General features: G+C 41.9%; 1 protein-coding gene across 3 annotated transcripts in view; it reads left to right on the plus strand.

Annotated features, from left to right (window-relative positions):
- RTN1 (reticulon 1) overlaps positions 1–25,311 on the plus strand; it is a 210,362-nt gene that overhangs the window by 160,651 nt on the left and 24,400 nt on the right. The gene's annotated exons all lie outside the window — the stretch shown is intronic.

The following is a 25,311-nucleotide window of genomic DNA, read 5'->3' on the forward strand; positions in this document are numbered from 1 at the left end:
TCTTGCTGTCAACATAGAATTGGTATTCCCAAGCCCCTCCTAGCCTGGAGCAAGGTTTACTTTTAAGCTGTGTCCAATTGAAAGGGCCTGTGTGTATATGTACATGTATGTTTACATGTGAATGTATTATAATATAATTCCATAACATTCCTCACAGAGATACCCCACCCTGTTGACTATAATGCAACTTCCTTTGTTAAACTGGGTTGCTGTTTGCAGAAATGATACCATGGGTCCCTTTACGATGTTCTGAAATTTCAGGCATGTTGAAAAGCATCTTCCTTCACTGACATGACTCAAAATTTCAGAAGGATTTCTCAATCATGTAAAATACAGTCTCTCATTATTTATAGACTGGAACATATGATCATCTGATTTTATGATTAGGATTTGGTGTCTAAAATCATCTGATATTGAGAATACAATTTGGAATATGGAGAAGATAGGTGGTTGGGTTCTTGTAGGTTTTTCAGGCTATATGGCCATGTTCTAGAAGCATTCTCTCCTGACGTTTCACCTTCATCTATGGTTGTGAGGATGCTTGCCATAGATGCAGGCAAAACGGCAGGAGAGAATGCTTCTAGAGCATGGCCATATAGCCCAAAAAACCTACAACAACCCAGTGATTCCAGCCATGAAAGCCTTCGACAATACAAGATAGGTGGTTTTCTGTGAATGCTCATATGCCATATATATATATGCCATATATATATGCCATATATATATGCCATAGATGCAGGCAAAACGTCAGGAGAGAATGCTTCTAGAACATGGCCATATAGCCCAAAAAAACCTACAACAACCTAGTGATTCCAGCCATGAAAGCCTTCGACAATACAAGATAGGTGGTTTTCTGTGAATGCTCATATGCCATATATATATGCCATAGATGCAGGCGAAACGTCAGGAGAGAATGCTTCTAGAACATGGCCATATAGCCCAAAAAACCTACAACAACCTAGTGATTCCAGCCATGAAAGCCTTCGACAATACAAGATAGGTGGTTTTCTGTGAATGCTCATATGCCTTGGCTCATATATATAACTACGAGTCAGAGCTTCCATCCTAACTGTTTTCCTTACACTTGGTTTTTCGTTTTCCTTTCTCTAATGAAATAAGTCAAATTGGTGAATTAACCTTCCATTTGCACATGGTTCTATGCATGTATTTTCAGACATAATTACTGTTGGGTTTCTAGGAATCCAAGTCAAATTTGCCTTCAGATTTTCAAAATAGCTGGCGACAATCTGTTGCTCCAAAATGAATCACGTAGTGCCACATGAAGGCACACCACAACAACAGTATCCCATGTTTGTTCCCAAAACATCCTTTCTAAAATCAATAGCTAACATGGCTGAAAATGGATTGGAATTTAGTGAAATGTAATACAAATGTACAGAAATGGAAGCTACCCTCAGTATTTACTGGAATACTCTGAGAAATGTGACAAAATAGTTTGGGATTAAAATAGTTAGTCACTCACTAAGGGCCCTTCCACACAGCCCTATATCCCAGAATATCAAGGCAGAAAATCCCACAATATCTGCTTTGAACTGGGTTATCTGAGTCCACACTGCCATATATTCCAGTACAAAGCAGATAATGTGGGATTTTCTGCCTGGATATTCTGGATTATATGGCTGTGTGGAAGGGCCCTAAGACCCCTTCTAGACTGCCATATGAAATCCAGATTATTTGCTTTGAACTGGATTATATAGCCATGCAGACTCAGCGCCCTTCCACACAGCCATATAACCCAGAATATCAAGGCAGAATAACCCACAATATCTTATTTGAACTGGAATATCTGAAGCCCCTTCCACACAGCTGAATAAACTCTCACATTATCTGTTTCGAACTGGAATATATGCCAGTGTGGACTCAGATAACCCAGTTCAAAGCAGATATTATGGACCCTTGCACACAGGCCCCTTCCACACAGCTATATAAAATCCCACATTATCTGCTTTGAACTGGAATATATGCCAGTGTGGACTCAGATAACCCAGTTCAAAGTGGATATTATGGCCCCTTCCACACAGCTGTATAAAATCCCACATTATCTGCTTCGAACTGGCAGTGTGGACTCAGATATCCCAGTTCAAAGCAGATTTGTGGATTATCTGCCTTGATATTCTGGGTTATATGGTTGGAAGGACCCACAATCCCTATATACCAGGATCTGATCCCAGAATATCTTTTTTATCCCAGGTTTTCTGGCAGTGTGGACTCAATGTATTGTTGAAGGTTTTCATGCCCGGAATCACTGGGTTGTTATAGGTTTTTCGGGCTATATGGTCATGTTCTAGAAGCATTCTCTCCTGATGTTTTGCCTGCATCTATGGCAAGCATCCTCAGAGGTTGTGTGGACTCATATAATCCATTTCAAACCAGATAACCTGGGATTGAAGGACTATGTGGAAGGGGCCTGATTTGGATTGTCTGATTTGATAATCTGGATTATATGGCAGTGTAGAAGGGGCATTTGTTTCTGATTGATTTTTGGATAGTTTTGATTCCTTGGAGCAAATTTTGTTAACGAACAAAGATAACAGATTAGTAATATTATAGCAAGGATTAGATGCATAGATAGGGAAATAGATCAAAGGGGAAATGGAATTGTGTTATGGGAGATGATGGCTGAAGATGGTTGAAGATCAGATAAGATCAGCCTCCTCGCTGATAGTATTTTGGAAAAAACTCAAGACATGGATGTTTGAGCAAGCATTTGGCTAATCCGATACGATGAAACCTCTGATCAAGGACTGGCAATCACAGACAACGAAATTGGATTATGATTTTAATTTAAGAGATGCATTGGTCTGTATTGGTGGCCCAATACTGTGTATTGTATATGAATGTGTTTTATATTTTTAATTGGAATATTGTTGTTTTTAAATGTTGTAAACCGCAATGAGTCGCCGTTTTAGGCTGAGATATTAGCGGTATACAAGTGTACTAAATAAATAAATAAATAAATGAAGAAAGAAAGATACATAATAGAAAGAAAGATACATAATATTATTGTGATGTAATAGCTTGATTCTGGAGACAAGGAATTGGCTCCTTACTTAGCCATGGAAATGCCCTGGATAACCTTGGGCAAGCCACACTCTCTCAGCCTCAGAGGAAGGGAAAGGCATTATGGTAACCATCTCTCAATAAAACACATTAATATGTTTGATTTAGGGCAGGCCTGGGCCAACGTGGGTCCTCCAGGTGTTTTGGACTTCAACTCCCACAATTCCTAACAGCCGGTAGGTCCAAAACACCTGGAGGGCCCAAGTTGGCCCAGGCCTGCCTTAGGGTCACCATAAGTCAGAAGTGACTTGAGTGCACACTGCACATCATAACAACAAAACACAGCTCTTTAGCTGTTTTACCCCTTTTGGTGAAGCTTTCTGCTAAAAATGCATCAACAACCTGAGCATTGGGATTTGGGCTCTTACAGCGTGCTTTTTGTAAACATCGTGTGGGAATTGGAATGGCTTCTCAGTGTTGACGCCCAGCTCCCAACAGAGATGCAGTTGTGTCTAAATCTTGTTCTTGTGACTGAGTCACTTATTCAAACAGTGTGCAGCATGGGAAACCCTTTTATAAATAGGTCTAAGGAAGTGTTTTGCCTTTGTCACTTCTTTAGATGGCTGATTTTATTGTGTATTTGTAGTTTGTTTTTTATTGGTGCTTTTAAATGTATGTTATGGAAGGCATTCACTGTTCTGGGCTCCGCAGAGAAGTGCAGAATATATGTGAAATAAATAACTTAACAGGGGAACAACATCATGGTGGAACATGTTTTTAATATGTTTTAATCTTATGTATTGTCGAAGGCTTTCATGGCCGGAATCACTGGGTTGTTGTAGGTTTTTTCGGGCTATATGGCCATGGTCTAGAGGCATTCTCTCTTGACGTTTCGCCTGCATCTATGTCAAGCATCCTCAGAGGTGCAGGCAAAACGTCAGGAGCCTCTAGACTATGGCCATATAGCCTGAAAAAAACCTACAACCCTTTTAATCTTATGTTTATCTTTTAATTATCTTGTTTTTATCTATATATCTTAATTGTTAGCCGCTTTGTTAGTTATCATCTAGTTATCTGCGGCTGGAATTCTATTGTTAGCCGAGTGTCCTTCAGGAGAAATAAAGAGGGGTATAATAATAATAATAATAATAATAATAATGTCCTAGGCACTTGGGAAGTGTCCGACGTGTGATCTAACACAACAGCCAGCAGAGTGTCTGCTGTGGACTCATCTTGTTGTGTTCCTAATAATAGTAATAATAATAATCATCATCATCATCATCTATATAAATAAAAATGTAATGTTCATTTGTGGGATTAACAGAACTCAAAAACCACTGGACGAATTGACACCAAATTTGGACACAAGACACCTAACAACCCAATGTGTGTCCTTCACTCAAAAAATTGATTTTGTCATTTGGGAGTTGTAGTTGCTGGGATTTATAGTTCACCTGCAATCAAAGAGCATTCTGAACCCCACCAACGATGGGGAAGCTTTTTGGAAGCTTTTTAACAGAGGCTGGATGGCCATCTGTCAGGGGTGATTTGAATGCAATATTCCTGCTTCTTGGCAGGGGGTTGGACTGGATGGCCCATGAGGTCTCTTCCAACTCTTTGATTCTATGATTCTATGAACCAAACTTGGCACACAGTTCTCCCACGGCCAATGGAAAGTACTGGAAGGGTTTGGTGGGCAGTGTCCTTTGGTTTTTGGAGTTGTAGTTCACCTACATCCAGAGATCACTGTGAACTCAAACAATGATGGATCTGGACCAAACTCTACACGAATACTCAATATGCCCAAATGTGAACACTGGTGGAGTTTGGGGGAAATGCAATCTTGACATTTGGGAGTTGTAGTTGTTGGGATTTATAGTTCACCTACAGTCAAAGAGCATTCTGAACCCCACCAACGATAGAATTGGGCCAAACCTCCCACACAGAAACACCATGTGGGCCACAGTAATGCATGGCAGGGGACAACTAATAATAATAATAATAATAATAATAACTGTGTTGTACCCTGCCGCAAGCATTGAGAAGGGGTGAATAATGAATGGAATTGTTGTTATTATTGTTTAGTTATCTATATATCTTAACTGTGTTGTATGCTATTTCGAGCCTTGAGAGGGGATAACCATTGAAATTGTTGTGATTATTATTATGATTATTAATTACTTTGGGCCCCCTGTTGGCACAGCAGGTTAAACCGCTGAGGTACTGAACTTGCTGACCAAAAGGTTGGTGGTTCGATTCTGGGGAGTGGGGTAGGCTCTCTCTGTTAGGCCCAGCTTCTGCCAACCTAGCAGTTTGCAAACATGCAAATATGAGTAAATCAATAGGTACCGCTTCTGCGGGAAGGTAATGGCACTCCTTGCAGTCATGCCGGCCACATGACCTTGGAGGTGTCTATGGACAACGCTGGCTCTTCGGCTTAGAAATTGAAATGAGCACCAACCCCAGAGTTGGACACGACTGATTTAATGTCAAGGGGAAATCTTTACCTTTACTTTAGAAAAGAGAGACTAAGGATTTGGGGGAAAAAATCTTCCTTTACAGATCCAAGCATTCAATCTCTTTTTATTTAGATGTTTAAGAGTATACCTTAAAATGTAGCAAACACTTGTACCAAGGTGTTTCAATGTAAAATCATAGATAATCATAGAATCAAAGAGTTGGAAGAGACCTCATGGGCCATCCAGTCCAACCCCCTGCCAAGAAGCAGGAATATTGCATTCAAATCACCCCTGACAGATGGCCATCCAAGTATACTTCTTTTTGTGCCAGGAAGACTGGATGGATGGTACATTCATGGCAACCTGGTTGGTTGCTATGTAATATACAAAATTGTCTCCAGACAAGCTCAGACAATTGACAACAACAACAACAGAAACTTGTTGGACCTGTGATTTTGTGATATGAAATCCAGCATATATATCTCATTTGCTGTGTCATATTGTGTTGTTGTGTCAGTATAATAATAATCACAACAATTTAATTGATTATCCACCCCCTCTCAAGGCTTGAGGCAGGATACAACACAGTTAAGTTATAGAGATAACTGAATAATAAGTAAGTAAATAAATTATTTAATAATAAATTTATTTACCGACTAGTAAATAAATAAATAAATTGAAGTGACTGGACTGACCTTGAAGGAGCTGGGGGTGGTGACGGCCACCAGGGAGCTATGGCGTGGGCTGGTCCATGAGGTCACGAAGAGTCGGAGACGACTGAACGAATGAACAACAACAAACAAATAAATAAATAGCACTTTGTTGTGCTGGGTCTCAGAGTTGCCCAACCAATTGTGTTAGTGGCCATTATGGTCTTGATATGCAACAGCAAATGGCAATTCAAAACTGTGAGAAAACGCTCTGTGTGTGATAAACTAGGGACTCCACTTCTACAACCGCTGAGAAAAAAGGACTACTTTTGCAATTACAATAATTCCTCCACATTTATTGAGGTTAGGTTAGATCTTTGGTGTCCATTCTTTGGTTCACCAGGTGTTGGGGACTCCAAATCTCAGATCCTCTGCCTAACATGAATTCTGAGAGTTGAAGTCCAAAACATTTGGAGAACCACAGGTTGGACATCATTTGGTTATATATTTCTGTCTTGGAGAATACCTCTCTAGGAACCTCTAGGTCAGTGGTTCTCAACCTGGGGTCCCCAGATGTTTTTAGCCTACAACTCCCAAAAATCCCAGCCAGTTTACCAGCTGTTAGGATTTCTGGGAGTTGAAGGCCAAAAGCATCTGGGGACCCCAGGTTGAGAACCACTGTTCTAGGTCCTCTTGTGTTAGGCTATGGTCAACCAATTCTTGAAACTGACCATAAAGCAATGCTGGAGGACCTCCAGTATGATTCTATGGTCAACTTCTGCTAGATTGCTAGAACACATCAATAAAATCCTCAAATAATCCAATCCAAAAAATTAAACCTACACTGACTGTACTTGTTCAATAGCATTCTGTCCCTAATTTTCATATTTAGTGGATTAAAGTGTCCCTCATTCTGACATGTGCAAACCAGATACCTTCAACTAGGTTTATGAGTGTATTGCACATCTTTATAAGTGTATTACACGTTGCCTCTACGCATGGCATTTGTGTCCAGAGGACATTTTTGTCATATTGGATACGTTGAAGTCTTAACAATACATTGATCCACATATGGATCCCTCCATAGTTTACTAAAGTATTTATTAATTTATTGTTTAAGGCTTTCATGGCTGGAATCACTGGATTGTTGTATGTTTTTTGGGCTATATGGCCATGTTCTAGAGGCATTCTCTCCTGACGTTTTGTCTGCATCTATGGCAAGCCTCCTCAGAGGTTGTGAGACTGTTTTGAATAGTTTTGTGTGCAAAACAAAATATGTGTCTCTTGAAACACCGGAAAGCAAATGTGCCATCATCACAGCCACCCAGATTTTGGAGTAATTTGGATTTTTGGAATTCTGGATAATCTGTTTTGAAAACAAGGAATTATTAACAAAATGCAGTTAAGAGTTCTGCAAGGCCCAGTCCCTTGCAGTGAAAATGAAAACGTGTTATGAAATTGATAAGAGCCAGTATGATGTAGACATTTTGACTATTTCACCGAGACGGAGAAATCGGACTTTGAATCTCCGCTCAGCCAAGGAAACTCACTGTCTTCCTCTCTCAGGGCCCTTCTACGCTGCCATATAATCCAGGTTATATAAGCAGATAATCCACATTGTCTGCTTTGAACTGGATTATATGAGTCTACACTGTGGTATAATCCAGTTCTAAGCAGATAATCTGGATTTTATATGACAGTGTAGAAGGGGCCTCTGCCTCAGAGGAAGGTAATGATGGGTTGTTGTAGGTTTTTCTGGGCTATAGGGCCATGTTCTAGAGGCATTTTCTCCTGATGTTTCGCCTGCATCTATGGCAAGCATCCTCAGAGGTAGTGAGGTCTGACAAGACTCCTTGGAATAAATCTTTCCAAGGAAACCTTAGCATAGGATCATAATAAGTCAGGCTCAATTTGAAGGCACAACAATAATAAAAGTGAGCAAATCATTTAGGAATTCATCACAGCACACAAGTATCAGATATTCAATCAATAATATATTTCTGTTTTCAACTCAAAGATCTTAAATGCAACCACATCATGATGAAGTTCTCCAGGGCACACACTGAAGCATGTTTCAGATAGCTGTGTGGATGTTTCCATGTGAGGTTCAGACATCCATTAACATCCTGCTAAAGAACCAACTGCAGTTGATAAAGATTATGTCACTCCATCAGCTGGGATGTTGCTCATGGAGGTGTGATTATGTAATGCTGCCTTTGAGACACTGTCTTATGTATTCACTTTATTTCATCCATTGTGTAATTCTCTCACTCCGCTTTTCTCTCTGTGACACTGAGCAAGCCTATGTGGTTTTACTATCGAGGCACTAATAGGGTCCATAGGCTTGCTTAGCTTCAGCAATTTGTAGCTTGAGATTTATTTTTCTGTGTTGACATCAGTGTTTCTATGCAGATGTTGTTGTGTTTATCCAGAAGTAGCATCCTTTCCCTTTTTAGGTTGCTACTATAAAATAGACCAGGAATCAAGGATATAGTATAGTAGAGTAGAGTCCAGGCATTGGGCAAACTTGGACCCTCCAGGTGTTTTGGACTTCAACTCCCACAATTCCTAACAGCCGGTAGGCTGTTAGGAATTGTAGGAGTTGAAGTCCAAAACACCTGGAGGGCCCAAGTTGGCCCATGCCTTGTATAGTCTGAGCACTGGAGATTAATTGCAGTTTGCCATGACTATTATTATTATCCTCCCTTTGCCATGACTATTATTATTATTATTATTATTATTATTATTATTACCCCGGTTTATCTTCCCAAAGGGGACTCAACCTATTGAGTTACTTAGAATCATAGACTTGGAAGAGACCTCGTGGGTCATCCAGTCCAACCCCCTCCCAAGAAGCAGGAAAATTGCATTCCAAGCACACCTGACAGATGGCCATCCAGCCTCTGTTTAAAGGCTTCCAAAAAAGGAGCTTCCACCACAGCCCGGGGCAGAGAGTTCCACTGCTGAACAGCTCTCACAGTCAGGAAGTTCTTCCTAATGTTCAGAAGGAATCTCCTTTCTTGTAGTTTGAAGCCATTCTTCCATTGCGTCCTAGTTTCCAGGGCAGCAGAAAACAAGCTTGCTCCCTCCTCCCCGTGACTTCCTCTTACATATTTATACATGGCCATCGTGTCTCCTCTCAACCGTCTCTTCTTCAAGCTAAGCATGCCCAACTCTTTAAGCTGCTCCTCATAGGGCTTGTTCTCCAGACTCTTGATCATTCCAGCTTGTCAATATCTCCCTTCAGTTGTGGTGCCCAGAATTGAACACAGTATTCCAGGTGTGGTCTGAGCAAGGCAGAATAGAGGGGGAGCATTACTTCCCTGGGTCTAGACACTATGCTCCTATTGATGCAGGCCAAAATGTGGCTTTTTTTGCTGCCACATCACATTGTTGGCTCATGTTTAACTTGTTGTCCACGAGGACTCCAAGATCCTTTTCACACGTACTGCTCTCAAGCCAGGCATTGTCTCCCATTATGTATCTTTGAATTTCATTTTTTTCTCCCTAAGTGGAGTATCTTGCATTTGTCCCCATCACAAAGCTCAGGCTCAAAGTGAGCCACAACACCCAGTTGTTTAAGCCGCTCCTCATAGGGCTTGTTCTCCAGACCCTTGATCATTTTAGTCACCCTCCTGTGGACACATTCCAGCTTGTCAATATCTCTCTTCAGTTGTGGTGCCCAGAATTGGACACAATATTCCAAGTGGGTCTAACCAAGGCAGAATAGAGCATGGGGAGCATGACTTCCCTGGATTTTTTTTATTGTGTCAGGAGTGACTTGAGAAACTGCAAGTCGCTTCTGGTATGAGAGAATTGGCCGTCTGCAAGGACGTTGCCCAGGGGACACCCGGATGATTTGATGTTTTTATCACCCTTGTGGGAGGCTTCTCTCATGTCCCCGCATGAGGAGCTGGAGCTGATAGAGGGAGCTCATCCGCCTCTCCCCAGATTTGAACCTGCAACCTGTTGGTCTTCAGTCCTGCTGGCACAGGGTTTTAATCCACTGTGCCACCGGGGGCTCCACTTCCCTGGGTCTTGACACTATACTCCTATTGATATAGGCCAAAATCCCATTGGCTTTTTTTGCCGCCACATCACATTGTTGACTCATGTTTAACTTGTTGTCCATGAGGACTCCAAGATCTTCTTGATGTGTACTTCTAAATTTAGGTGCCTCAGGTTATACAGTATTTGGGTCGGCTTATACTCAAGTATATATGGTACTTTAGATCAAACATTATAAATGTATTTACATAGTTGGCAGTATGCTCTCCAGTTTTCCAACAGAAACAAGACTTGCTAGCTAATTTTACTAGAAAATTCCAGAAAGATGTTGCTTGACTCATCAGCATGCATCAAGAGTGTTCAGGCAGCTTCGATCAGAGGCCTTCTGGATAATAGTGATCTGTTGTGAATTCGAGCTACGTTCTCAGCAGATGAGAATCTGTCATCATTTAATATGAGCAGAGTGGGATATTTGCCCTTGAAGAAGCCCTGGCTGTAGCTCTTATTAAGAGATAAATCTGGTTGTTTGTGCAGGATCAATCTCTTAATAAACACATCGGTTCTTGGTTTTCCCTTGTTTTTTTAATGGCATTGCTCAAACTGAATCTTTATAAGTCATGTTTTATGACCGCACCAGAGCAAATTCATTAATATTTTTTCTGAAGAAGAGCATTTTTATGGAAAAATACACACACGTAAATCCACGCATCAAAGTATAGACTGTATAGTAAATTGTGGATGGCATGTGTGTAAAGCTAGTAGGAGAACTCATGGGAAATGTTGTATTCAAAGTCTTGCTCGTTACCAAAATGTCAGCTCTTATTCTTGTCTTCTCCTCCTTTCCGACGAACACTGTGTTAAGAGAAAACACAAAGAAATACATATCTTCTGATCCCAGGCAGAGAAAAAAAAGATTCATTTTTAAGAAATAGAAAACCCCCAAAGCATAATTTCCACCATATCAGTGAAGCCTTAGCAACAAGATTTGTCAAGTCAATAGTTAAATGTATTGTCGAAGGCTTTCATGGCCGGAATCACTGTGTTGTTGTAGGTTTTTTCGGGCTATATGGCCATGTTCTAGAGGCATTCTCTCCTGCCATTTCGCCTGCATCTATGGCAAGCATCCTCAGAGGTAGTGAGGTATCTACACTACCTCTGAGGATGCTTGCCATAGATACAGGCGAAACGTCAGGAGAGAATGCCTCTAGACCATGGCCATATAGCCCAAAAAAAACCTACAACAACCCAATAGTTAAATATTATACAGGATGCATGGGTTATATCTAACTTTGATGTAGATCTGTGGATTCCAACCTGTGGCCAATGGACCACCTAAAGCACTAAAATATGGTCCGCTGCCTCCCTATTACTAAACCGTTGCAACAAGAGTGTCTGGTCTCAAAATCCTCTTATAGTGCTGAGTATTATTAAATATGGTTTTCTGTGAGTGAGGAGATGGCAACTACTGGATGGCATATGTTCTGTATCAGAAACTAGAGCTGGTGTGGTCTATCCAATACAGTTTCTGAATTAGCACTCCAAATAACCAAACTGAATCTAAAGTTGACCAAAAACTGATTCATAACCCTTTTGGTTCTAATGTTGGAGAGAGGTCACTGTTTTTGAAGGGCAACTCAGGACAATCCCAGATTGCTGCTTTATTTGGGGAAGGCAGGCATGTAGCCAGAGGGGGGGGGGGCTTGAGGGGCTTCAGCCCCCCCCCCCCCCCCCGAAATTCTCATGGTGGTTCGTGAAAAGGCCTTACTGGTGCATTATTTAAACTATGTTTATTCATATCATGATCTGATCACCATACTCAATATATCCCTTATGTATGGGGGTATTGGGGTAACGATACAAAAGGTTTGCTAGGGTAGATCCTCTTTCACTCAGACTCAGCCCCCCCCCCCCCCCAAATCAAAATCCTGGCTACAGGCCTGGGGGAAGGACCTGAAATCGAGTGGTGGTCTTGTTGAAGAATGGAGAGAGCCATTTTCACCAGTTCCCTCTTTCCCTTCTTAAAATAAAGACATGGCCATTCCTTCTTTTATGCTCCTCTAATGAAAACTGTCCAATCCCAGCACCTTTCTTCTTCACAACGGAGAGAAAAGTTAGCAAGTAGACCTATTTTTGTTTTAGTAATAGAAGGTTTTTGGCTTATTCCTCCTCTGCTTTTTCCTGCACTTTGCCCTCAAACACATAGGAATCAACTCCTATAAATATTACCCAAGATTTCCCAAATAACTTATGCAGAATGTAGTGGCATCATATTTTTTTTAAATTTTGCCCCATTACACAATGAAACTTCAGATTTCACAAACCTTTATCACATCAAGAAACCCTTTTATGTGGACCATCTGGAGCTCTTCTTGGAGCTCTTATGGATGCCTGGAAGATTTGTCTGGCTAATTGGAAATTAAACAGCCGATTAGACGATTGATACATTGTCATCAAAAATGGAATAAATAATTATACAGTAGATTTGGAAGGAGTTCTCTGGGCCATCTAATCCAGTGCCCTGTCATGCAGGAATCCACATCTAAAGCCCTCCCAAAAGATAGCCATCCTTCCTGAGGTAGTCTATATCGCTGTTGAACCACAGCGATATAGGGAGAAAGAGGGAGGGAAGGAAGGGAGGGAGAGAATGAGGAAGGAAAGAGAGAAGGAAGAATAGGGTGGTGTGTGAGAGAGGAGGGCCTGAGAAAAGAGCCCAAGGGGCCCTATACCTGTGTTAAGGTTCTTCTTAATGTTTGAGAGGAATCGCTTGCATGTTTATTCCGTTGGCTTTCATGACTGGAATCACTGGGTTGTTGTAGGTTATTTCGGGCTATATGACCATGGTCTAGAGGCATTCTCTCCTGATGTTTCACCTCATCTATGGCAAGCATCCTCAGAGGTAGTGAGGTCTGTTGGAACTAGGAAAATGGGTTTATATATCTGTGGAATGACCAGGGTGAGACAAAGGACTCTTGTCTGCTGGAGCTAGGTATGAATGTTTCAACTGACCACCTTGATTAGCATATAATGGCCTGGCAGTGCCTGGAGCAAACTTCTGTTGAGAGGTGATTAGATGTCCTTGTTTGTTTCTTCTCTGTTGTTGTGCTGTTGTTTTATTCCATTGGTTTGTGTCCTCATCTCTAGAGCAGCAGAAACCCAACTGACTCCATCTTCTACATGACAACTCACAACATATGTCATTTGACATACGTGTCATCCATCACTTGTTACGAGAGAAGCCTAGGTCAATAACTTTAGATGGAATCCCTCTCCTCCCAAGATAGCTTTGATGATTTACATGATTTAGATCCTATTTAAGGATTCATTTTTCTATATCCAGCAAAAGCTCCATTTTTATTTCTGAAAGGTTTGGAGGGCAGGCATTGATTTTCTTGGCTTGAAAACAATTTGTTGAACAAATGACACTTCATTCTCGATGAAACTGGATTACGTTGTTTGATATATGAAATTGCCACCAGCTATTTATAGCCTTCGGCTAGCTTTCAGATATCTGAAATAGCTTTCAGATAGAATTCCATATATCATGGTGGGACGGGTAATATATCACTTGCATTGCGTGTATCCTGGGTTGTGAAAGCCCATTAAATCCTGGATTTATATTGCTTTATAATTGTAAGTTATTTTGCTTGGTAATATTAGGAAATATATCGACCTGGGGAATATGTATTTAGCAACAACAAGCATCTAATAGTTAGTTTTAAATAGGATATGGATTGAATTCTGTCAGCAATGGAGCAGCGTAGTAAACAATGATAGGCATCAGCCATCCCAAACCGAGAGCCCTCCAAATGAACTATAATTCACATAATTCCTCAACCTTCTGGGTGTGAATTGTGGGAGTTGTTGTCCAATGCTTGTGTCAGGCACCACTTTTGAGAAGGCCGGTGTACAGCTGAACTGGTTGAACTTGTTGCAATTTAGTAAAGTTTGCTAATTATTTCTAACGGCATAAAATACTCCACCGTCCTTTTCTCATTGAGATTTTAGGGTTGGATGTTTATGCCATTACCCTGTAGTTGACTTGACTGAAACTGGATTTTGAGAGTTTTCACCTCTTCCATTGTGTTTTCTCAGTACCAAATTTTAATAACCCTTTTTATCAAGGAGGAGAAGATTGAACAGGTGCAAATATTATTTATTTATTTACAATATTTATATTCCACCCTTCTCACTCTGAAGGGGACTGATAGTTGCTCACAGAACATATATACGTCAAATATTCAATGCTGCTATACACTGACAAGATAGATAACTGTACATGGATAGAGGTATATCTAGGCTTTCCCATCTTTGGCATCTTGGAGGCTGTGCTTGGTTCCAGCCACAGGAGGGTGCTGTTGCTCCATCTTCCCTGCCGAAGAACTTTGTTCATGAACTTCCTACTTGAGCGAATCACCTTATGGGTGTTTTATATACCTCCCCACTTTAAAGTGGTACCTATTTACTCACATTGCTGTTTTCGAACTGCGAGGTAGGCTGAAGCTGGACTAAAGGCCAGGAGCTCACCCCGACCCAGGTTTTGAACTGTCAGCCTTTTGATTTACTTTAGCGATTAACCTAATGTGTGGTTAAAGAGCATCCATTTGGAGACAACCAAACTTAAATGATTCTCTTAAAACCATCAAAATGCTTCGTGTTTTAGTATTTGGAACAGAAGAGAAGAAGCCTGAAGATGACATCCCTTCAGATATTTAAAGATGGCACTCTCCAGCCCTTATTCTCTAAGTTAAATATGCCCATTCCCTCACAAGGATTGGTTTCTAGACCTTTGATTATTTTGAACCCTCTTAGAATCATAGAATCATAGATTTGGAAGAGACCTCATGGGCCATCCAGTCAAACCTCCTGCCAAGAAGCAGGAAAATCACATTCAAAGCACCCCCGACAGATGGACATCCAGCGTCTGTTGAAAAGCCTCCAAAGAAGGAGGCTCCACCACACTTTTGTCTTCTTTGGATACATTCCAGGATGTCAATGTCCTTCTTGATTTTTGGTACCCAGAACTAGATACAATATTCCAGATGAGGTCTGACCAAAGCAGTACTGCTTCCCTTGATCTGGACACTACATTAATACAGTCTGGAATTGTACTGGCTTTGTTTCTTTTTTGGGCTGCCACCTTGCACTGGTATTTCATGGCAGTGGCACCATGAATTCTTTCTGGCTTTTAGTATGAACATTAAAGGATTTACCATTAGATATAATGGACTTGTATAATTATGTGAGGGGAAGTCATAGGGAGGTGGAAACAAGCTTGTTTTTTGCTGCCCTGGAGACTAGGATGTGGAACAATGGCTTCAAATTACAGGAGAGGAGATAAACTTCCTGACTGTGAGAACTGTTCAGTAGTGGAACTCTCTGTCTCATAGTGTGGTGGAGGCCCCTCCTTTGGAGGGTTTTAAACAGAGGTTGGATGGTCATCATTTGGGGGTGCTTTGAATGCAATGTTCTTGCTTCTTGGCCAAGTGGGGTTGGACTGGAGGTCTCTTCCAACTCTATGATTCTACCTATTGTAGGTTCAGTATCTTAGATATTCCCTTTCAACTTCACACTAAAACCAGGAGCAGAGTTGCCTCCTTATTGATATGGAATCCACCAGCTGTGACTGGGCACATCCTTAAGACAGTTGTTGAACTTTGTGAACTTTGGCCAGAAGCAAAATGCAAGGCGAATGTCCACTTTCTTCCCCAAATGAAAGATCAGATGCATCTCATGGAAATAAAAAGAGTTTGGGACTCTTGAATGAATTCCAAATGCTTCTGGCCTTGCTTGGAGTGCTAAGAAAATTAAAAATGCAGCTTGTGAAGCCTGCAACTGAAATCCCTTCTTCCAATAAATTATTTAATGTGCAGGGACTTGTTCTTTACTTTCAGCACCTGCTAAAATGCCTTCTTCTGAACAGCTATTTAAGGGTTGTTGTAGGTTTTTCGAGCTGTATGGCCATGTTCTAGAAGCATTCTTTCCTGACGTTTCACCTGCATCTATGACAGGCATCCTCAGAAGTTATGACGTCTGTTGGAAACTAGGAAAATTGGTATTATATATCTGTGGAAAGTCCAGGGTGGGAGAAATGTTGTGTTTCCTCATCAGCTTCCCTATGCGGTCAGTGGTTCCCTTGATGTATGGCAAGAACACTTTTCTTCTGGGTGGATTTTTGTCTTGACTCTCATGGCTTGTTCTTGGTCTTGCAGCTCTTCTAATGTCTGTGGTGGAGTCTCCATTGGCCTGTAAAGCTCAGTTTAGGTGTTTCATTTCGTAGGGAAGCTGATGAGGAAACACAACCTACAAACTATCTACAGACCCACTAAGAAAATGCAACAAATGCTACATTCAGCAAAGGACAGCAGGGATCCTCTCACTTCTGCAGGAGTCTATCATCTACCATGCAGCTGTAGACAAGTCTACAGAGGGACCTGCAAAAGCAGCATTACCCAAACACGTATCAAGGAACATGAAAGGCGCTGCAGACTACTTCAACCAGAGAAGTCAGCCATAGCAGAGCACCTGATGAACCAGCCTGGACACAGCGTATTATTTGAGAACACAGAAATACTGGACCACTCCAACAACCACCATGTCAGACTACACAGAGAAGCCATTGAAATCCACAAGCATGTGGACAATTTCAACAGAAAGGAGGAACCATGATAATAAACAAAATCTGGCTATCAGTATTAAATAAATAAATAAATAAGTGGCATTACACTTAGGCAATGACAATCAAATGCTACGGGATATAGGATGGGCTTGAAAACAGTTGCATCTCTTCCCATGAACTCTAAGATCTTCCAGGGAGGCCCTCCTTTTGCTCTCACCACCGTCATGAGTACGGTTGGTGGGGATGAGAGAGAGGGCCTTCTTGGTGGTGGCCCCCACCTTTGGAACGCCCTTCCAAGGGAAGTAAGACAGGCCCCATCCATCCCCTCCTTTCAAAAAAAAAAACTTGAAGACCTGATGGTTTCAACAATCCTTAGAATGAGTTCTTGCCCAGCCCCAAACATTGTTGAATATGGCCTTATACTTCCTACCTATTACCCCGGTCATCTCTCTAATAGACCCTGGAAATGAGCAACCACAGACCCGTACCTGCTATTGCTGGTAGCCTCTTATAGCACTGTACTTAATTCCCGGAACCCTCATATTTTGAGTTTGCACTAGCCTCAGCCTGGCCTTTTAATTGCTCTGAACAGGCAGGATTATATGTGTGTGTGTGTATGTGTTATTGTGATAATTTTATAACAGTAAATAAAGAACAATACTCAAACACAGAGGAACTCCAGACAAGAAACAATCAGGGACATCTAATAGGCTTGGGCAATCCATGGTTCTAAATGGTTCTAAAGTACTTACAAAACTAAAGTTCTGGTGGTGAAAATTTCATAATAAATGGCAGTTCCTAATTGGTTCTGTCATTAAAATCACCAATAATGAAATAATAATTAAATTTTGAAAGTTTTGTTAGAGTTCTGAAATTTTCACCACCAGAACTTTAGTTTGGTAAGTACTTTAGAACCATTTAGAACCATGGATTGCCCAAGCCTACTAATCACCTCTCAACAAAGGATTCCCCCCGGCCAGTAACAAGTCACACCTAAAAACTGTCAGGCCATCAAATGCTAACCAAGGTGGCCAATGGAAGCATTGACATCTAGCTCCAACAGACAAGAGTTCTTTCTCCCACCCTGGACTTTCCATAGAAACCCAATTTTCCTAGTTTCCAACAGACCTCACAACCTCTGAGAATGCCTGCCATAGATGCAGGCGAAACGTCAGGAAAGAATGCTTCTAGAACATGGCCATACAGCCCAAAAAACCTACAACAACCCAGTCATTCCAGCCATGAAAGCCTTTGACAATACGGCTATTAAAGAGATTGGCCAATGGAAACATTCACCCCTAGCTCCAACAGACAAGAGTTCTTTCTCCAACCCTGGACTTTCCACAGATATATAAACCCAATTTTCCTAGTTTCCAACAGACCTCACAACCTCTGAGGATGCCTGCCATAGATGCAGGCGAAACCTCAGGAGAGAATGCTTCTAGAACATGGCAATACACTCTGAACAATCTACAACAACCCAGTCATTCCATCTTGAGTTTTTCACCTGGCAACCTTAGAAGGGCACATAAATAAATAGGGCAGCTAATACATTTTTAAAGTAATATCTTAAGATGTACTCATTGAAATAAAGAAACTCCCATTAAAAACAAGACATTCTCCAGTCTTCTAATAGGATGGCTGATGCCTCGAGGCATACAAAAGCATCTCATTATTCATGCATTGCGTTGGGCAGCGGTGCCATCTCTGTTTCCCATTCTGCCTCTCCCGTGCATACATTTCTTCCTTGCCACGTATTTCCATCGCCTGTTAGATCTTCACTTGATTTGCTTGAATTCACAGCCACCGCTTTCTTCTTTTTCATCAAACACGCACACCTCCTTTCAAAGCTCCGTCTTCAAAAGGAAGGGAAAAACAAACTATAGCATGATGGAGCTCGGTGCGGCTTTGATTTTTTTGAGCAGCTTGCTATTTCTGAGGCAAAGAAGGGGAAAACATGCCAGTGGCTCATTATATCATTAGCCAATTATTTCTTTAATTAATGCAATATAGCAAGAATCCCGGCTGTGAGTCACTCTGTGATGGGAAGATCTTTGGACTGTTTTGTCATCTAGATAGGCAATGTGGATTGAGAAGCCGAAGCATTGTGAGTCATTTCGAGAGTATCCGTCCTACATAACACACAGGGCTGGTCTTTGCAATTGACTGAATGAGGCAATTGTCAGCTGTATCTGGAAGTGCCTTTATCTTTTGGGTGGCATATCTGCTTTGGATTCCAATCTGAATATTAAAGGAGCTAAAAGGATGCCAAGAGTCAGTGTAGTGTAGTGATTTGAGCATTTGGACTATGACTCTGGGGACTTTAGGACACACATTTAGTGGTCCACGGACTACAGAATCATAGTGTTGGAGGAGACCACATGGGCCATCTAGTCCAACTCCCTGCCTGTCACATTGCCAGGGCTCTGCTGTTATTTCCAACAAAGGTGAATCAAACAAAAACCCAGTTTGATATAAAATAGTTTAATTAAAACAGCACTTACTTGCTGGCTGTTTTAATAGGCCAAAATAAACAAAAACTGATAGCAAAAGCTACACCATAGTCAAAGTGTCCAGTCCAGAGGTCAAACGCCAAGAGTTTAATAAACAAAGTCCAGGGATCAAGAGTCTATATCATAGTCAAAAGCCAGTCCAAAGGATCAAGGCTCCAGGGTTCCAAGATTACAGGAGATAGGTCAGGATACTGAAAATCCAACAGACCTGGGGGAAAAACCAGCAGCATCCACCACCAAAATATGACAATATAGAATCACAGAATCAAAGAGTTGGAAGAGACCTCATGGGCCATCCAGTCCAACCCCCTGCCAAGAAGCAGGAATATTGCATTCAGATCACCCCTGACAGATGGCCATCCAGCCTCTGTTTAAAAGCTTCCAAAGAAGGAGCCTCCACCACACTTTCCTCCAACACCACAGTTCAAAAGCATAGCTGGGCCAGATGCCGAGCTATTTTCAAGCCCCAAATCCTGGGAACTCTCTGGTAGCAATTCAGGGAGCACATCATCATCCCCACACCCTTCAGGGACATTCTCATGGGAAACTACACTTTGAACAGGTGTCTCTATGTCATTCTCTGCATCAATATCTTTGACCAAACCATTGCCATCTTGAAACTCATTGACATCCCTCCCCACATCCAAAGCACCTTGATCCTGAAACACAATCACAGGCTGAGCTTCAACCAGCACATACACACATACTGGGAATAAATGTCATAAGGCAGGTTAACCAGAAGCAGACTCGATGCAAAAGCACACGTCAACAACAAACGACTGTGAGAGGGAACTCACCAGCCCTTCCCCAAATACTTCAATGGCCGTGCTGGCCTCCCGTAGCGCTTTCTCCGTCAACGGCTCCGGCTCTCCCATGACACCGCTCCTGGGAGTGTCCCCCGGGTCCTCCTCGGCCGTCTCGGGATCCGGGTAGGCAAACCCATCCTACTTTTCTCCCAAAGATCATTTCCAAGGCTCGTTCCTTATATCTACAAACACCCAGCTGCAATCTGTCTCTTGCATACCTCCACCCTTAATTGCTTTCACCCATAAACTCTTACTTACAGATTATTAAACCCTTTAGAACTAATACTTACATTAATCCTTCCATCACTAAGCACCATCAACTGCAGAACATATGACACTGCCATTCAGGAAAAGCACGATGTATTATTTGTTTCTACTTATATGTATGTGGCAGTTTTTGATATGTATATTTGTAATGTATACATTGAGTTAATCGAACCAAACTTGGCACTGAGAATTCCCATGGACAACAGAAAATACTGGAAGGGTTTGGTGAGCATTGATCTTGAGTTTTGGTGTTGTTGTTCACCCAGATCCAGAGAGCACTGTGGACTCAAACAATGATAAATCTGGATCAAACTTGGCATGAATGCTCAATATGCTCTAATGTGAACATTGGTGGAGTTTGGAAAAAATAGATTTGATATTTGGGGGTTGTAGCTGCTGGGATTTATAGTTCACCTACAATCAAAGAGCATTCTGAATTCCACCATTGATAGAATTGGGCCAAACTTCCCACTCAGAACCCCCATGAGCAACAGAAAACACTGTGTCTTTAAGGCCTCTCTGATACCACCTCACATACCCCACAGAAGTCCCAACCCCCAGGTTGAAAATCACTGACTTAGAAGCTCTTCAGTGCTGGGACTCTGGGTGTTTAAAGGGCCATCAAGACTGATATGAATCCAATCACACACTTCATCTTCTGTATACAAGTAGCCACTGACCAGTGCATTGGACTTGAACATGACCTTTTCAGCGGTGGTACCAATTCTTCGAAGAAGCTATGTGCTGAAAGAAATTTGGCTGCTTCTTCTTTTTATGTCTTTAAGTGCCAACTAAAAATGGGTGTACTTAGATGTCCCTCTCATTAGGATGCTCATTCTGTTGATTCTTTCTGACACTGTTTATTTTGGTCTTCCATCTCTATATTTATTATAGTCGGTAGCCTCCTTGTAGGTTCTATCTTAAAATGGAAATATTAAAAATATCTTTTAAAAACAAGGTTGACTATGAAAGTTGCTTTTGTAATGAAATGTGCCTAATAATGCCTGAGCTTAATGCACATCCAGTGGGCCTTCTTTCAGTCCCATAGCCTTGGGTGGCTTTCTCTCCGTGGATTTGTATCATTATGTGAGTGAGCCTAAGGTATTTAATCTGAAGTGATTTTTTTTGTCGTGTCAGGAGCGACTTGAGAAACTGCAAGTTGCTTCTGGTGTGAGAGAATTGGCCGTCTGCAAGGACATTGCCCAGGGGATGCCTGGATGATTTGATGTTTTTATCATCCTTGTGGGAGGCTTCTCTCATGTCCCCGTATGAGGAGCTGGAGCTGATAGAGGGAGCTCATCTGCCTCTCCCCGGATTCGAACCTGTGACTTTCGGTCTTCAGTGGCGCAGTTTAACCCACTGCGCCACTGGAGGCACCATCTAAAGTGAGGAAAATATGGGTTGAATTGTGCAGAGTTCAGGCTAAGTAGATTTTAGTACAAAATTATTATATATACTGTATATAAAATTACTTTAGGCTGTGTGTCTAAGACCCCTTCTACACTGCCATAAAAATCCAGATTATTTCTTTGAACTGGATTATATGGCAGTGTAGACTCATATAATCTAGTTCGAGGAAGATAATGTGGATTATCTGCTTTGATAATATGGATTCTATGGCAGTGTAGAAGGAACCTAGGATGCATATGAAACATTAATAAATTTCATAGTTTAGATCTGGGTCAAGATATGTTTCAACTGGAATAATTGCATTTTCATATACATAAGATATCTTAGAGATGGGATTCTAGTCTAAATGTATCTTGAATGTGCATGCAACAAAGATTTGCACATTGAACATATGTACCAAACTGTAAGCAATGATTTAGAATCCACAAAAACCTACTTAGAATCTGGTAAAACTGGCAGGTTCCTGCTCTTGTAATCTCATAAACTGTGAAAAAAGTCTGATTTTCTTTTCTTTCTCAAGTGAAAGATTACATCCATATTGTGCCTATCCTGAACTCCTTATTTATTTATTTATTTATTTATTTATTTATTATTATTTCATCTACTTATACCCCGCCCTTCTCACCCCGGGGGGGGGGGGGGGACTCAGGGTGGCTTACAGGAAAGGCACAATTAGATGCCCAAAACACACAACAAACAATACAAAATATAACAATTCAACAATTAAAATAAAACATCAATACCTAATAAAATCATAAAAACTATCATGTCAGAGTCCATATATCAGAGTCCATATATCCATTCCATTCCATTGTCCTTGTCTATCGACAGGTCCTTTAGTTAGTTGTCAGCATGGCCAAAAGCTTGGTCCCACATCCAGGTCTTTAGTTTTTTCCTAAACGCTAGAAGGGAAGTCGTCGATCTGATCTCCCCGGGGAGTGAGTTCCACAGGTGAGGGGCCACCACTGAGAAGGCCCTGCTCCTCGTCCCCGCCAGCCTCACTTGTGCCACTGGCAGGGTCGAGAGCAGGGCCTCCCCAGAAGATCTTAAACTTCAAGGTGGGATGTAGAGGGAGATCCGTTCGGACAAATACACTGGGCCGGAACCGTATAGAGTTTTGTAGGTCAAAACCAGCACTTTGAATTGTGCTCGGAATTGGATCGGCAGCCAGTGGAGCTGACGCAACAGGGGGGTGGTATGCTCCCTGTACGCCGCTCCGGTGAGCAATCTGGCTGCTTCTCGCTGGACTAGTTGAAGTTTCCGAGCAGTCTTCAAAGGCAACCCCACGTAGAGTGTGTTGCAGTAATCCAACCGGGATGTGACAAGAGCGTGGACCACCGTGGCCAGATCCGACTTCCCAAGGTACGGGCGCAGCTGGCGCACAAGTTTTAATTGTGCGAAAGCTCTCCCGGCCACCGTTGAGACCTGGGGTTCCAGGCTCATGTCAGAAGTAAATTGAGGGTACAGTTATAATGTATTTTAAAACACAAAGTTAAAAACTTGGCATTATACTAAATGTCCTTTCACCAGAAGCTGGCCACTCTGGTGTCACTGTAAGAAGGTCCTCCATTGTGCATGTGGCAGGGCTCAGGTTGCATTGTAGTAGGTAATGTGTGGTTTGCTCATCTTCACACTTGCATGTCGTGGACTCCTGATTGAAGGGAAGAGTCTTGTCCTGATTGTGTTGGCCGGACTTAGTCTGGAAACTTGGCATTGAGTTCTCTTTTTGTGTTTGGGTCAAAGGCATTCTAGGAAATATAGATTTTTTTCCCTGCTCTTCCAGTTTCAAAAGATCTGACCTCCTTCTCTTCCTCTTGATTTATCTTGACATTTATTTATTATTTATTTCTACCCCGCCCTTCTCCCCCCGATTCCTTGTTTGGACTTGCAATGGTGGAGGGTTAACTTCACCTCCTGTCATGAGCTCCATAGTCACATTTAAAGTTGTGAAAAAGATCTTGGAGTCCTCATGGACAACAAGTTATACATGAGCCAACAATGTGATGTGGCGGCAAAAAAAGCCAATGGGATTTTGGCCGGCCTCAATAGGAGCATAGTGTCTAGGTCCAGGGAAGTAATGCTACCCCTCTATTCCGCCTTGGTTAGACCACACCTGGAATATTGTGTCCAATTCTGGGCACCACAACTCAAGAGAGATATTGACAAGCTGGAATGGGTCCAGAGGAGGACGACTAAAATGATCAAGGGTCTGGAGAACAAGCCCTACGAGGAGCGGCTTAAGGAGCTGGGCATGTTTAGCCTGAAGAAGAGAAGGCTGAGAGGAGATATGATAGCCATGTATAAATATGTGAGAGGAAACCACAGGGAGGAGGGAGCAAGCTTGTTTTCTTCTTCCCTGGAGACAAGGTCTTCAAACTACAAGAAAGGAGATTCCATCTGAACATGAGGAAGAAATTTCTGACTGTGAGAGCCGTTCAGTAGTGGAACTCTCTGCCCCGGAGTGTGGTGGAGGCTCTTCTCTGGAAGCTTTTAACAGAGGCTGGATGGTCATCTGTCAGGGGTGATTTGAATGCAATATTCCTGCTTCTTGGCAGGGGGTTGGACTGGATGGCCCATGAGGTCTCTTCCAACTCTATGATTCTATGATCTGGAAGTGGTGCAAACCACTGCATAAGCAAATTTGACCAAACCTTGTTACTGATTTGTTTTTGTTTCTTTTAATATGCAGTGGGAGGTCAATTCTAAGTCCTGGCTTATATATAAAAACCATGAACTACCGTGCCCCCTGCTATTAAATGGTGATGGCATGAATGTGGAGTCTACCGCATGTTGGTCTTCATGTTGCCACAGTATACTAATATGGGAGAAGACAATTCATGATCACTGGAAAACATGGATTGGATCCCACAGATCCAGATGGCCCAGTGTATACTTTATGCTAAAGGAGCTATCCAAGGTCCTGAACTCTAGCTTACAGTAGGTTGGGTTGTTGTAGGTTTTTCGGGCTATATGGCCATGTTTTAGAAGCATTATCTCCTGATGTTTTGCCTGTATCTATGGCAAGCATCCTCAGAGGTTGTGAGGTCTCTGAGAATGCTTGCCACAGATGCAGATGAAATGTCAGAAGAGAATGCTTCTAGAACATGGCCATATAGCCCGGAAACCTACAACAACGCAGTGATTCCAGCCATGAAAGCCTTCGACAATACATTACAGTAGGCTCTTCAGGAGAGAATGCTTCAAGAAGATGGCCATATCGCCCAAAAAACCTACAACAACACAGTGATTCCAGCCATGAAAGTCTTCAACAATACATTATAGTGGGTTCTTCGTCTTGGCTAGGTCTTCGGTCTACCTAACAAATATCAGCCTGTGCTCTGGCATGATAGCTCACATTGGAACCCATTCCCATCCAAGGTTGCTGTTGTCATTGCCGTTGCTGTGGTTATGGCTTCCAAGTCAACAGTAAGTTAGAGTGACTCCCTTGTAAAGGTCTTCTTGGCACAGTTTACTCAGAGGAGATTTGCCATTGTCCTTCCTGTTGAGCTGAGAAAAAGTGTGACTTGTCCAAGGTCACCCACTGTATTTCCATGGGTGAAT

This window comes from Anolis sagrei, chromosome 1, assembly GCF_037176765.1.
Source record: "Anolis sagrei isolate rAnoSag1 chromosome 1, rAnoSag1.mat, whole genome shotgun sequence".
Lineage (NCBI taxonomy): Eukaryota > Metazoa > Chordata > Lepidosauria > Squamata > Dactyloidae > Anolis > Anolis sagrei.